The sequence below is a fragment of the Adiantum capillus-veneris genome, chromosome 4, assembly GCF_014529385.1.
Source record: "Adiantum capillus-veneris isolate H3 chromosome 4, ASM1452938v2, whole genome shotgun sequence".
In the NCBI taxonomy this organism is placed as follows: Eukaryota; Viridiplantae; Streptophyta; class Polypodiopsida; order Polypodiales; family Pteridaceae; genus Adiantum; species Adiantum capillus-veneris.
This window is the reverse complement of record NC_140934.1, coordinates 2,982,692-2,997,733: the sequence shown is the minus strand read 5'-3', so window position 1 is coordinate 2,997,733 and position 15,042 is coordinate 2,982,692.

Below are 15,042 nucleotides of genomic sequence, written 5' to 3'. Positions count from 1 at the left end.
TGATGAGCCTGGGGAGGGTAACAGTGTTATATGACCCCCCAAAGTTACAAATTTAAAATGCTGAAAAAAACAAAAAATCAAAGTGCCACAATGTAAAATTTTAAGCTGGAAGAGAAATCTCAGCTTGATTTGGTACTTCACTCACATGTATCGCCTATGGTACTAGAGCCCTAGAGGTTCCCAGTGTGGGCGCTTTTCCTTGAAAAGCAAAAAACCCAAGGCATACAAAATAAGCACACACATCATAATTGAATCAATGTGAAAAGACCTGGGGGGTCAAAGAAAAAAGTCAGTCAGGCGATGATTTCATGAGAAATTCCTTTTATGGTAGCTTAACTACAAGGTTTTCTAGATATAGCCTCTAGTCAGCCCTCGAACATGAATACTTGGCTCTCGCGATTAAACAACTTAATTGACCACAGAAAATTAAGAAGCTTACCCATGGTATTAATATTCGATCTCTAGTGCTTTTCGACCGTCAAATTAGCGACCCCAGACTTGTTTAATTTTTTACCTTTACATCTGTTTATGCATTTGATTACATTGCAATTTAATGTTCATTGCTAACAAATTGTTTGAAATTCTTTGACCAATCAATTTGTCTACCTAAAACTGCATATGCTTTTTAAGAGAATGCAATTACTGTGCCAATGTTGTTTGATTTTGCAGTGACTGAAGAAGGCTAAGGACATTCATCTCAAATGCTCTTCCACCTCGACGAACCAGCTTCAACTCAATAGCTTCCGAGGACGGAATCTACATCAGGAAGGGGGCATGTTAACCCTCACGGCTCACGGACACCCATCACCTACGATGGACGCGTATTATGTATTTGGTAGAGTCAGGTACCGGGCTTGTCGGACCAATAGGAAAAGGTAGAGTGATCGCCGATGAGAGGCGCACTTTAACTTGGACATTCAAGGGATTAGTTGGCTAAGCATGGGCGCCCAAGTGTGAATGGGGTGAGCTCCTATAAAAGCCAACTAAACCTAATTTTTACTCATTCTCTCATTTGTGCAATAGAAGAGTGCTCTTGCTCCATCTCCATCTTCTTCTTCTTCACCTCCCTGTGTGTGTGTGTGTGTGTGAGAGAGAGAGAGAGAGAGGGAGAGTGTGTGTGCGATCGAGCATTACGAAGGCACGACGGCGGCGAAGCGGGTTGAGCGCGGCACGACTGCAGCTTCTTCTTCATCGCGGCGAGGAATCCACCACGAAGGCGAGCGTAGAGCGGTGAGTGACACACCCTTTGTTTTCTTGAGCTTGCTAGTTTAGGCTTGTTGTGTGCTTGGAGCCGTTTGTGGCTCGCACACGGTGTATTGGCAAGTCCCTTGCTTCGACAGTGCGGCAAGGACGCACAAGGAAGCCAGTTGCAAGGTCCAATACTTGTCCAAGCTACAAGCTCTAGACACATAGAAAGAATGCTAGTTCTACTATTGTCTTAATTATAGGGCATGGTGGAATTGATAGAAGGTTGACCACTGGTCCAACCTATCATCTCTTAGTAGATGGGAGGTTTGGCCTTCAAGTTTCAACATGTAACCAACCTCATACATCATTGTATTATGAAGAGTAAAAAAGCAAAGCTCCACCACTCTGTCCAAGCTTGTTCTAAAAATCCATCCATGGAGATAAGCATGCTTCCACCATTTGTCGAAATCTCTCTTCCATTAAAACATGAAAAAACTCTAGCTATGTTGTACTGGGGGACTTTTTTCCAAGGGTCCACCACTTGTCCCAAGCTAGGATCCCTAGTAGCATGAGTGGTTTGGTCTCAGATACACCGACTTGTATACTCTATGTCATTATATTAAGAAGAACTATTATTAAGGTCCACCACTTGTCCAACCTATAAGGTTATCTTAAATGGTATCCTTTCTCACACACTTGAAATGCCCATGATATGTTTTACACGGGTTTCATTCCAAGGTCCACCACTTGTCCAAGCTAACTCTATTCAAACATAGAGAGAAGCAAAGGTCCACCACTTGTCCAAGCTAACTCTATTCAAACATAGAGAGAAGCAAAGGTTCACCACTGTCAAAGCTAGGCTCCGTTGAAGTATGGAGAGAAGTAACCTCCATCATTTTTCCAAGATAGGTGCCATTCAAACATGGAAAGAATCAAGATCTATCATGTCTCCGAGATTCTAGGCTCCATTGAAACACCCTAAAACCATGATATTTTGTACATGGGGTGGTTACATTCAAGGTCTACCACTTCTCTAACGTATTATACCTAGTAGCATGAGTGATTTGGTCTTAAGATTCACCACTTATCCATTCTATGTCATTAAGAATAACTTAAGGTCCACACTTGTCCAACCTATAAGGGTATATCTTAAATGGTCCTTCACATTGTATACACCATCATCTATCGTCCAACCACATGGGTATATCTTAAGGTATGTCCATTGTAATTCCCTTTATCTAATTGTCAAGTTCCATCTTGTCCATCCAAATGGTCAAGGTCCATCACCACTTTTCCAACCTATAAGGTTATATTTTGAATGATATTTTTCCTCATCACTTGTAATGTCCATGCTATGTTTTACAAAGGGGTTTTGTTCCAAGACCCACCACTTGTCCAAGATAACTCCATTAAAACATAGAGAGAAGCAAAGGTCCACCACTTGTCCAAGATAGGCTCCATTGAAACATGGAGAGAAGGATGATCCACCATTTCTCCAAGATAGGTTCCATTGAAACATTGAGAGAATCAATCTCCACCATGTCTCCAAGCTAGGCTCCATTGAAATACCCTAAACCCATAATTTTGTACATGAGGGGTTTACATTCAAGGTCCACCACTTGTCCAACCTATTATCCCTAGTAGCAAGAGTGGTTTGGTCTCAAGATTCACCACTTGTACACTCTATGTCATTATATTAAGACGAAATATGTGTTAAAGTCCACCACTTGTCCAGCCTATAAGGTTATATTTTAAATAGTATCCTTTCTTACCACTTGAAATGCCCATGATATGTTTTACATGGGGGTTTCATTCCAAGGTCCACCACTTGTCCAAGCTAACTCTATTAAAACATATAGAGAAAGAAAGGTCCACCACTTGTCCAAGCTAGGCTCATTGAAACATGGAGAGAAGGAACCTCCACTGTTTCTCTTAGATAGGCTCCATTGAAACATGGAGAGAAATAAGCTCCACCATGTCTCCAAGTTGCTAGGCTCCATTGAAATACCCAATACCCATAATTTTTTGTACATGGGGGGTTTACATTCAAGGTTCACCACTTGTCCAACCTATTATCCCTAGTCGGTTTGGTCTCATGATTCACCACTTGTCCACTCTATGTCATTATATTAAGAGGAATTAGGTGTTAAGGTCCACCACTTGTCCAACCTATAATGTTATAGCTTGAATGGTATTTTTTCTCACCACTTGTAATGCCCATGACATGATTTACATGGGGGTTTTGTTCCAAGGTACACCACTTGTCCAAGATAAATCTATTGAAACATAGAGAGAAACAAAGGTCCACCACTTTTCCAAGCTAGGCTGCATTGAAACATGGACCTTAATACCAAATTATTTCTAGTAGCATGAGTGATATTTTGTACATGGGGCGTTTACATTCAAGGTCCACCACTTGTCCAACCTATTTTCCTAGTAGGTTTGGTCCCAATTTCACCACTTATCCACTCTATGTCATTATATTAAGAATAATTGGGTGTTAAGGTCCACCACTTGTCCAACCTATAAGGTTATATATTGAATGGTATTTTTTCTCACCACTTTTAATGCCCATGATATGTTTTACATGGGGTTTTTGTTCCAAGGTCCACCAATTTTCCAAGATAACTCTATTCAAACATAGAGAGAAACAAAGGTCCACCACTTGTCCAAGCTAGGCTCCATTGAAACATGGAAAGAATGATGCTGCACCATTTATCCAAGATAGGCTGCATTGAAACATGGAGAGAAGCAAGCTTTACCATGTTTCCAAGCTAGGCTCCATTGAAACACTCTAGGGGGTTTTATTTCAAGGCCCACCACTTGTTTAACCTATTATCCCTAGTAGCATGAGTGGTTTGGTTTCAAGATTCACCACTTGTACACTCTATGTCATTATATTGTGTTAAGGTCCACCACTTGTCCAACCTATAAGGTTATATCTTAAATGGTATCCTTTCTCGCCACTTGAAATGCCCATGATATGTTTTACATGGGAGTTTCATTCCAATATCCACCACTTGTCCAAGCTAACCATATTCAAACATAGAGAGAAAAAAAGGTCCACGACTTGTCCAAGCTAGGCTCCATTGAAACATGGAGAGAAGGAACCTCCACCATTTCTCCTAGATAGGCTCCATTAAAACATGGAGAGAAGTAAGTTCCACCATGTCTCCAAGATGCTATGCTTCATTGAAATACGCAAAACCCATGATATTTTGTACATGGGTGATTTAAATTCAAGGTCAACCATTTCTCCAACCTATTATCCCTAGTAGGTTTGGTCTCACAATTCACCACTTTTCCACTATATGTCATTATAATAAGAGGAATTGGGTGCTAAGGTCGACCACTTGTCCAGCCTATAAGGTTATACCTTGAATGGTATTTTTTCTCACCACTTGTAATGCCCATGACATGCTTTACATGGGGGTTTTGTTCCAAGGTTCACCACTTGTCCAAGCAAATTCTATTGAAACATAGAGAGAAACAAAGGTCCACCACTTTTCCAAGCTAGGCTCCATTGAAACATGGACCTTAATACCAAATTATTCCTAGTAGCATGAGTAATATTTTGTACATGGGGGGTTTGCATTCAAGGTCCACCACTTGTCCAACGTACTTTTCCTAGTAGGTTTGGTCGCAAGATTCACCACTTGTCCACTCTATGTCATTATATTAATAATAATTGGGTGTTAAGGTCCACCACTTTTCCACCTATAAGGTTATATATTGAATGGTATTTTTTCTCACCACTTATAATGTCCATGATATTTTTTACATGGGGATTTTGTTCCAAGGTCCACCACTTGTCCAAGTTAAATCTGTTCAAACATAGAGAGAAACAAACGTGCACCACTTGTCCAAGGTAGGCTCCATTGAAACATGGAGAGAATGATGCTCCACCATTTATCCAAGATAGACTCCATTGAAACATGGAGAGAAGTAAGCTCCACCATGTTTCCAAGATGCTAGAGTCCATTGAAATACCCAAAACCCCTGATACTTTGTACATGGGGGGTTTACATTCAAGGTCCACCACTTGTCCAACCTATTATCCCTAGTAGCATGAGTGGCTTGGTCTCAGGATTCACCACTTGTCCACTCTATATCATTATATTAAGAAAAATTGGGTTTCCATATCTAAATGAATCTTTGCTTGGATAAGTGGTAGACCTTGAGACCTTAATACCCATTCTACACTAGAGCATTGGTTAAGCCTTATACACTTCAAGCATACCTTTAACAACAAGTAGTAGTTATTAGTTGACTTAAGTCTAGTTGAACTCCATGGTATTGAGACTAAGAGAGAGTGTAGCGTAAAAAAGAGTCAGGATTTTAATTTGACTTTCTTTCTATTAATGAGTAGATCATAGATGGATTTTGGTATCTAATAAAACCTTAGGGTAGACAATGTAAAACTCATGTCTATTGTTGTGTTTGCATTAAGTGCTCTTGTTCTTTAATTTCAGAACCATTACAGAAAAATGGATTGGCTATATGGTGGCATAAATTGAAGAAAACTATTGAATTACCCATCCAACCTCCTCCAAGACCTTGTCCAAGGAATGAATCACCTCCTTATCACCTACCACTTGCTTTCAAGGACATCAAAAGAGTACTTATCTTGGATCTAGAGGGGTTACTTCTCAAGACAGTTGAAATGAAACATGGAGATTCTATGCCATCTTGGGCTCAACACATGCGACTTGTGGAGGACAAAGATGAAGTTTATCATGTGGTGCGACCAGACGCACAAAGTTTTTTGGATTTTTGTGCTGAATACTTTGAGCTATGGATATGGAGTTGCTATAACTTAACAAGGGTGCAACGCATCACACAAAAATGTTTTCCTGAGCAGTATACCAAGTTCAAGGTGTTTATGAGTAACAAAAATTGCCAAAATCCAAATATCATGTTAGGATTTACAAGGGTTTATCACAAAAATCTGAGTGATATTTGGAAGATATTTGAGGATTTGGATGCAAACAATACCTTAATTTTTGATGACACTCCATATAGGGTGATGTGGAACATGCCAGGGACATATCTTATATTTCCAAAGATGTGGAGGCAAACTTCCGAGCAACTTCAAAACATCTTGCAGAGAACCATAATTCCATGGTTGGTAGGATGGTTGTATGCAAGAGATAAGAGAGTTTATACATACAACACAATTGTAAATCAGTATAGTGATTCTGAGACAAATTATGTCCTTGGTGTGTACTTGTCAACACGAAAGCATTGAATAAATATGGCTATAAGATGCTTTTTTTATTCTAGTGTGTATCTTTCAACATTTGTATAATTTGATATAGTCTTTTTTTTTAAAAAAAAAGGTGTGTCAATTTTATGAACACTTGAATGGAGTGCACCCTACTCTAAGGGGACTTCAATGTACTATTGGAGTGCATCCTATTGTAAGGGGACTCTGATGTATTGCTAGAGTGCACCCAAATTTTTGGGGACTCATTTTTTATTTGATTGGGGCCTATGTTGGGTCATATAGTAAAAGAAATTCATTTTTTGTCAATTCATATCGAGGTTGCATTTATTTGGAACTATGAAAGAATTGATGTTTGATGTCAAAATAAAACTTGTAAGTGTGGATCAGAGAATTCATGGACTTTAAATATGTGAGAGGGATCTTTTTCTTGGGCACAAATGTTTGCTTCAAGAATTTTGTCATTACATACTTTATGTGAAAGAGTTTTAGAACCTAAAAGACTTTGAAAACAAAACTATGGAATCTAAGTGCATGTATTCTTGAATGGCTTGAAAGTTGATGTATACATGCATGTCGCCTTGATGAAGATTTAGATCTGACAAGATGGAAAGATATAAATCTTGGACGTTACCTTTGTCAATTTGGTAATAACATATTTAACTTTCTTTTAATATGGGTGGAAAATATATTATTATGTGCATTTGGAACCTAATTGCTTGACCTTCAAACCAAGATTCCTATGTTATTTTTTCATATACTTTTTTGTACTGAATTAAGATTGTGGATGCAAGGTCCACCACTTGTTCAAGCTAGATCTAAGAAAGTATATATACTGAGTCTTCAAACTAGTAAACCAAGGGAAGAGAGAAGCAGGGTCCATCACTTGTCCAAGCTCATCTCTAGACAACATAGAGAGATGTTATGTCTACTAATTGTCCAATATAGTCATGGAGAAATGATAGAAGGTTGATCCACTTGTCCAACCTATCATCTCTAGTAAAATGGGAGGTTTGGCTTTAAGATTCACCATGTAACCAACATATACTTCATTGTATTATGAAGAGTAGAAAAGAAAAGCTCCACCACTTGTCTAAGGTAGTTCCAAAATCAACATGGAGAGAAGAAAGCTTCACCATTTGTCCAAGATAGGTTCCATTAAAACATGGAAAACCTCATATATGTTGTACATGGAAGCTTTTTTCTAAGGTCCACCACTTGTCCAAGCTAGGATCCATTAAAACATGGATAGAAACAAGGCTCCACAACTCGTCCAACCTTTATAGCTGCGAAGTGTACCGGTTGTCTAAACTAGGCATGGGAAAATAATAGAAGGTCCACCACTTATCCAATATATTATCTCTAATAGCATGGGAGGTTTGGTCTCAAGATTTAGGAATTGGCTGACCTGTATTTCATTGTATTATGATGAATTTGGTTTTAAAGTCAACTACTTATCCAAGCTATAAGTTTATATCTTGAATGGTATTTCTTCCCATCACTTAGAAAACCAATGATATGTTGTACATGGGGGGGTTTGTTACAAGGTCCACCACTTGTCCAAGCTAGTTTCATTGAAACATGGATGAAGACAAGCTCCACCATTTGTTAAAGCTAGACTCCATTGAAATCTAGAAAATCCATTCTATGTTGTACATGGGGTTTTTGTTTTAAGGTCCAACACTTGTCCAAGCTAAGATCCATTGAAACATGGAGTAGAGAAACACTCCACCACTTGTCCAAGCTAGGCAACATTGATAGTAGTTGGTTTATTTTGAAGATCCACCACGTGTCTAAGCTAACTCTATTGAAACATAGAGAGAAGCAAAGGTCCACCAACTGTTCAAACTAGGCTCCATTGAAACATGGACAGAAGCAAGCTCCACCATTTCTCCAAGATAGACTCCATTGAAACATGGAGAGACTCAAAGGTCCACCATTTCTCCAAGCCAAGATCTAGTTGTCCAACCTATAAGGTTATATCTTAAATGGTAATCTTTCTAATCACTTGGAATACCCATGATATGTTTTACATGGGGGTTTTGTTCCAAGATCACCACTTGTCCAAGCTAACTCTATTGAAACATAGAGAGAAGCAAAGGTCCACCACTTGTCCAAGCTAGTCTCCATTGAAACAAGGAGAGAAGCAAGCTCCATCATTTCTCCAAGATAGTCTAGCATGGATAAGTGCACCTTGAAACCAACCTTCCTATGAGGCAATAGAGCATATGCTACATATTTTATGTATGCCCCATGCCTCAAATTAAGAAGTTATAGATTAGAAGTGGACCTTGCTTAAATGTCACATGCAATAAATTAAGGAAAAATAGCCAAGTGGATTGTATTCCTCAATGGATCCTTGCTTTCACAAGTTGTGAACCTTGAGTCACTTTTACATTAACTTGGACAAGTGGTGGACCTAGAAACCAAGCTCTCCATGTTGAGATAAGTTGTAGGTAGGACAGTAGAACATAGACAACGATAATGGATGCAATATACTCCTCTCCTAATAATCCAATTGATTGAAACCATGATATTTTAGTTTTTTTCATTGTGTATTGTATGTGCATAAAGTGGAATGAGACCTTAAGAAAACTCAAATTTTTGACAAAATCTCTATATTTTATACATGATATATTGAAAGTTGTCCAACCTGGGAATTGGGATTTTTCCACTTTACCTAATATGGTCTTAGGTTTTGTGGAGGAAAAAGGCATGGAATTTCAAGTCCTTGGAGGCCGCTTAACCCAGTGGCTGACACGTGGCAGCGCTATTGGCCCATATGCGCAGGCGGGGCCTTGATGCCGGAGTTTAAGGGGTAGGCCGTGAGGCCCCATTAGTATCACAAGGGAGGCAAGGAGCCCTAGGAGGTCGTGGGCAATGGCGGAAAGCGCTGGTGGCGCTGCGTAAGCGGCAAGTGGCGGTCGATGGTGATTTTGGCCGATGAGGTGGCGCCAGGGGCAGCGCGCTCGCACGGGGAAGGTGATAACGTGGCATGATTGCATGGCTAGCCCGGTTTCACACGGGCAGTGGCCCTCGTTGCAAAAGTCTTTTGAGGAGGAGGTTTTTTACCCGCATAGGAGCAACGACGGCGCCATGGTTGCTCCCTAGGGGGAGTCCTCATGCGAGAGTGATAAGAGGGAGTTCGAGCCCAATTTTCAAGAAGTCAAAAGGAGTGCCACATGGCGGCAAAAAAGCCTAAGTGCTAAAAATGTCTAGCTCTCACATAAAAACGTTTGTTTTGCAACGAGAAGGGGTTTTTTTAGCTTTTGGTCTGCTCGCTCGTTTGGAGCTATGCAGAGCTCACGAGGAGCAGGAAGACTATGGAAACTTTATGCCCGGGCTTGAGCGGGGCTCGCCCTTTCTTGTGTTTTGGTTCACGCCGGTTGCAGCGATGAGAATTGTACAGTTTTTGGTGTGCCTATGAAAGAGAAAGCCCCCATTGCAGGGGATTTTTTTGCGTCGTCTCGCCCCCTCTTTCCCCTTTCTCTTCTGTTCTCGAGTGTGTGCGTATTGTAGCGGTGTGATTTTGGATCAGTTGGTCGACGGTGCGTCGATCGAAGTTGGTTTTTCAGTGGATTGGGGTGCAGTGTGTGCCCTGGGCTATAGGAGGAAACCGTGTTGGCACGCTGGGCGTGCTCCCCATTCCCCCTCTGCATCTTCTGGTGCCCCCACTGAGGAGCGCACTTGTAGCTCCCCGGTAATGTGATTGGAAGCAAGGATGTGGCAAAGCAGTGGCCCGATTTTCAGCGAAAGTGAGGATGCGGACAACTGGCTCGTGGATTTTGAGTTGTTCTTGCTATCATTGCAGATGACAAGTGATGATGACAAGGTGCGTACGGTGCCCTTGGTGCTGCGAGGAAAAGCGAAGCTATGGTTTGATGGTTTGCGAGCGGCAGACAAACAGGTTTGGCAGAGTTTTAGAAAGCAGTTTCTGCTGTGGTTTCGTAAGGTGTTATCGATTGATGAAGTGGAAGCGCAGATCAAAGGCCTGCGGCAAGATGTGAGTGCTAATTTTGAGGTTTTTGTGGCCGAGGTCAAAGCTCGTTGGAAGCAGTTGGTGGCGATTACGCATGTGGTTAACGGCGACTGCTTCAAATTGGAAAATTTTTTGGCTTGTTTGCATCCTGTCGTTTGAGAAAAGGTTGATGATGAAGAGCCGAAGTGCTATGTCAAAGCGGTCCAGGTTTCCAGGTTAAAGAGCCGCAAAGTGAAAAGGAAAATGGAGCTTGGCTTGCTTAAGCCGACAGAGTGTGCGCCTGTTGTGGTAGCAGGTTGTTCTTTGGACAAGTTGAGGATGGTGCCGGTGATGCGAGCTGTGGAGCCTGTTGAGGTAAGGCCAATGGTCGATTTTGCTTGTGTGGAAGTGCCTGTTTGCAGGATGCTAGTGCCAATGGTGGATGCGCTTGCCAACGAGGGCGAGCCATGTGTTGAGGAGAGCCTGTGTGTGGAAAAGATGGCAGATACCAAGTGCCAAGTGCAGCTTGAGGAGATGGTAGAGCCTGTTCTTGTGGAGGGTTTGCTTGAGAAAGTGGCACATTGTGGCCGAGATGCCAAGAGTTTGGATTTTGATGAGGAGAGTGTGCAGGGCCAAGTTGGCAGTAGCCAAGCTTTTTTGAAGCCGCTAAAGGATAAGGATACAGGTGCCGAGTCAGCCTATGGCAGTGATGGTGATGGGAGTTTGAGCTCGAGTTTGTGGGATACAGGTGAAGAGGATGGGTCCACGTCCTATGGAGAAGAGACGGACTCTAGTGAGCCTGAAGTGGTACAGGTAGAGCTGCCTGGTTTGGTATATAAAGATGTGATGGTTTCTACTGTGGATGAAGAGCAGGTGGAAGTTCCCAAGATTGGGGCTGAGGGTATGCATGCAAAGGTTTTGTGCGGCACCATGTTTATGGTGATGTTGGTTAAAGTGATCGTGCAGTGTGATTTGGTCGTGAGATAGGTGAGGAGCTTGGACAAAGAGGAATCTGCCATGGAGATGGAAAGTGAACAGGTTGAGGAGGATGGTCTACAAGAGGCATTGGTTGAGCCATGTGGCTCTACTTTGTGTGGATGAGCATGAGGATCCAGTGTTTGAAGCCGCATATATGGAATGCAGCGAGGAGCCAATGCTTGAGGCCACCACAGGTTTGGATGATGAACAAGTGTTTTTGGCCATGGATAAAAAGAAAGAGCAGCCTGTGGGTGTTGTGAAGCCGTCAGGGGAAATGTTCCATTGGGTGTTAAAGGCCATGCTTTTGAGTACAGCAGTGCAGTGGGAAATTCGCCAGTTACATAAGTCCGTGGAGGGTGCCTCCACATCACATGGTTGGGTGGGAGGGTCAAGTTTTTCAGGTTTGTCCATCGATGCTGGTATGTTTGTTGGTGTGGCCGTAGGGCAAAGTGGTGAGCACGGTAGTGCTCTTTTGAGTGCTTGGATGCCAATGGCTACGTGGAACAGTGAGGCTATGTTGTGTGCACTTTGGGTGCACTATGGTGTTTGTGTTGGGGTGCAACACTACAAGGAGCTGCTACTGGTGGATAGTGATGGTCAATGCCAGGTGTTTGACCCTGGAGGGAGACAACATGTAATGCAGGGGGTTGGGCAACCCGCATGATGAGCAGCATGGAGCTATGTATATACTGTACATACAGTTTGTGGTGTGGTTTGAGGTTTGCTCAATGTTGGTGTGGTTATGCCATTGTGGTGTGCAGTGAATATGCTTTTGGTTGAGCATAAATGCTCAACGAGGGGGTGGGCAATGATGGTACAGCCAAATGCTGTCGATGATAGAAATGGGCACAAGCGGGGCTATGTGGTCAAGCAGATGCGGGCCCAGGCGATGGTGTAGCTGTGCAGTGCGGCTACAGCCAAGGGAAGGTGAAAGTGTATGCTTGATGAGGCTTTTTAGGCCCTGGGTGTGTTGTCACGCGCTAAATTGGAGAATGGTCTCATATGCCCGAAATGATAGTTTTGTGTGCCGGAATGTGGTGCTCGATGTGCTTTCCAAGAAGGTCTAGACGGCTCATCAAACGGAGCGTGGATGAGAGAGATATGGCCGTTTGAAGTGGGGTGCATTGCAGAGCCTCGCCGGACAGGGCAGATGGAGACAGGTGGCCCAGGCTGATGTCAATGCATATGTGTGTAGTGCTCGAGTTATGGGGTGTGCCTGTCTTCTCGGAATGCGAATCGAAGCTCCAGATACCAAGATATGGTCATTAGAAGATTTTCCAGGGGCCGGGTATGAGCCCACTTGGCCACATTGGGGGACGTGCCACCTAGCAATTTTTCGGCCTCGTCAAAATTCTCGGTGGAAGGGTGATTCATGTGGAGTTAGCACAAATCGACTGCACATCAATCGGAAATTCGGTTGGTCAGATACAACAAAACGAAGTTGGGATCATTGGACGGTAAAAGGTTGCAGATGTTTTTTCCGGTTTTTTGTGACCATGGATAGCGGAACTCCGGGGAGTCGGAATGCAGTGGGGTTTGCACAGCCAAAAAATCGGTAAAGGGGGAACTCGGCACCGCTTTGCAATTCGGTGATTGGATCACCAGATGATGTATGGCATGCAGGGCAAGTAAGAGGGAAAAAATGGGTTAAAGGAGGTTTTGTGGAGGAAAAAGGGATGGAGTTTCAAGTCCTTGGAGGCCGCTTAACCCAGCGGCTGACACGTGGCAGCGCTATTGGCCCATATGGGCAGGCGGAGGTCTTGATGCCGGAGTTTAAGGGGTAGGCCGTGAGGCCCCATTAGTATCACAAGGGAGGCAAGGAGCTCTAGGAGCTCGTGGGCTATGGCGGAAAGCGTCGATGGCGCTGCGCAGGTGACAAGTGGCGGTCGGTGACGATTTTGGCTGATAAGGCGGCGCCAGGGGCGGTGCGCCCACGCGGGGAAGGTGATAACGTGGCATGATTGCGTGGCTAGCCCGGTTTCACACGGGCAGTGGCCCTCGTTGCAAAAGTCTTTTGAGGAGGAGGTTTTTTACCCGCCTAGGAGCAACGACGGCGCCGTCGTTGCTCCCTAGGGGGAGTCCTCATGCGAGAGTGATAAGAGGGAGTTCGAGCCCAGTTTTCAAGAAGTCAAAAGGAGTGCCACATGGCGGCAAAAAGGCCTAAGTGCTAAAAATGTCTAGCTCTCACATAAAAACGTTTGTTTTGCAACGAGAAGGGGTTTTTTTTAGCTTTTGGTTTGCTCGCTCGTTTGGAGCCATGGAGAGCTCACGAGGAGCAAGAAGACTATGGAAACTTTGTGCCCGGGCTTGAGCGGGGCTCGCCCTTTCGTGTGTTTTGGTTCACGCCGGTTGCAGCGATGAGAATTGTAAAGTTTTTGGTGTGCCTATGAAAGAGAAAGCCCCCATTGCAGGGGATTTTTTTGCGTCGTCTCGGCCCTCTTTCCCCTTTCTCTTCTGCTCTCGGGTGTGTGCGTGTTGTAGCGGTGTGATTTTGGATCGGTTGGTCGATGGTGCGTTGATTGAAGTTGGTTTTTCAGTGGATTGGGGTGCAGTGTGTGCCCTGGGCTATAGGAGGCAACCGTGTTGGCACGCTGGGCGTGCTCCCCATTCCCCCTCTCCAACGGTGCAACCTTTGAACCATAAAAAAGAAGAGGCCATAAGAAATCCTATGCCGCGTGGAAGAGGTCGTCCAAGCTCGAGAAGTTCAAGGAGGGAGGAAAGAGCATCTCTTTCCTTACCTACGATGGCACCTTTGGTGCTATGGACAAAGTCTTGGCCTTTATCCAACAATTTGATGTGGATTTCGGAGATGAGGGCTTCACGGAGTCCTCTAAGCTACACCATGTAGCTATGCACCTTCAAAAGTCCGCCAGACAATGGTGGTCTAGCCTACGGGCCAACGGTGAAGCTCGACGAACATGGAAAGCTTTAAGAGCTTCCATTATGAAGCAGTTTTTGGCCACCAATGCCAAAGACAAAGTACTCACCGAATGGGAAAGCTTGAAGCTCTCTCCCTATGAATCCATCCACATATATGTAGACATGTTTTGGGACCTACAACTCAAAGCCACTATCTTCAAAAAGTTGGATTTTGGAGAGCAAAAGAAGCAATTTTGTGCGGGCTTAACCAAAGAAATGGTGGAGTATGTCAACTCCCAAAGGCCACGCACCATATTCGTGGTAATGCACCATACTATGATGGCCTCTCGAATGAATTTCCAAACAAGGGCTAAGAGGAATTCTAAGCCCCCGGAAAACAAGGGTTCCAATGAGCCTAAGGGGAAGGACAATGTCCAAAAGTCTCCTAAGGGCAATTCCAACAAAGCTAAAGAGAAGGGAGTTTACAAAGGCAAAAATAAACTCTCTCTTCAAGAGCGGCGAACAAGGGCATGTGTACCATGCTTGTCCCCAAAAGAACACCCGCCATGATCCTCCTAGAGCTACCTTGTTCAAAATCCAGGAGGAAACTCACCACAAAGGATCTCCTCTATGCCATGCTTGGGGAAAGGTAAGAGAACGTGATGCTTTTATTCTCTTTGACCCTGGTTCTACTCACAATTTTATATCTATAGAGTTGGCCACCAAGCTAGGCATACAAGCCTACGAGATGGGAGATGTTCTACCCGCAGACATTGCTTTCAAGGGGCAAGAAGCTTCAGTCACTCCCTTAATCGGGAAATTGAGGCTCCATGTC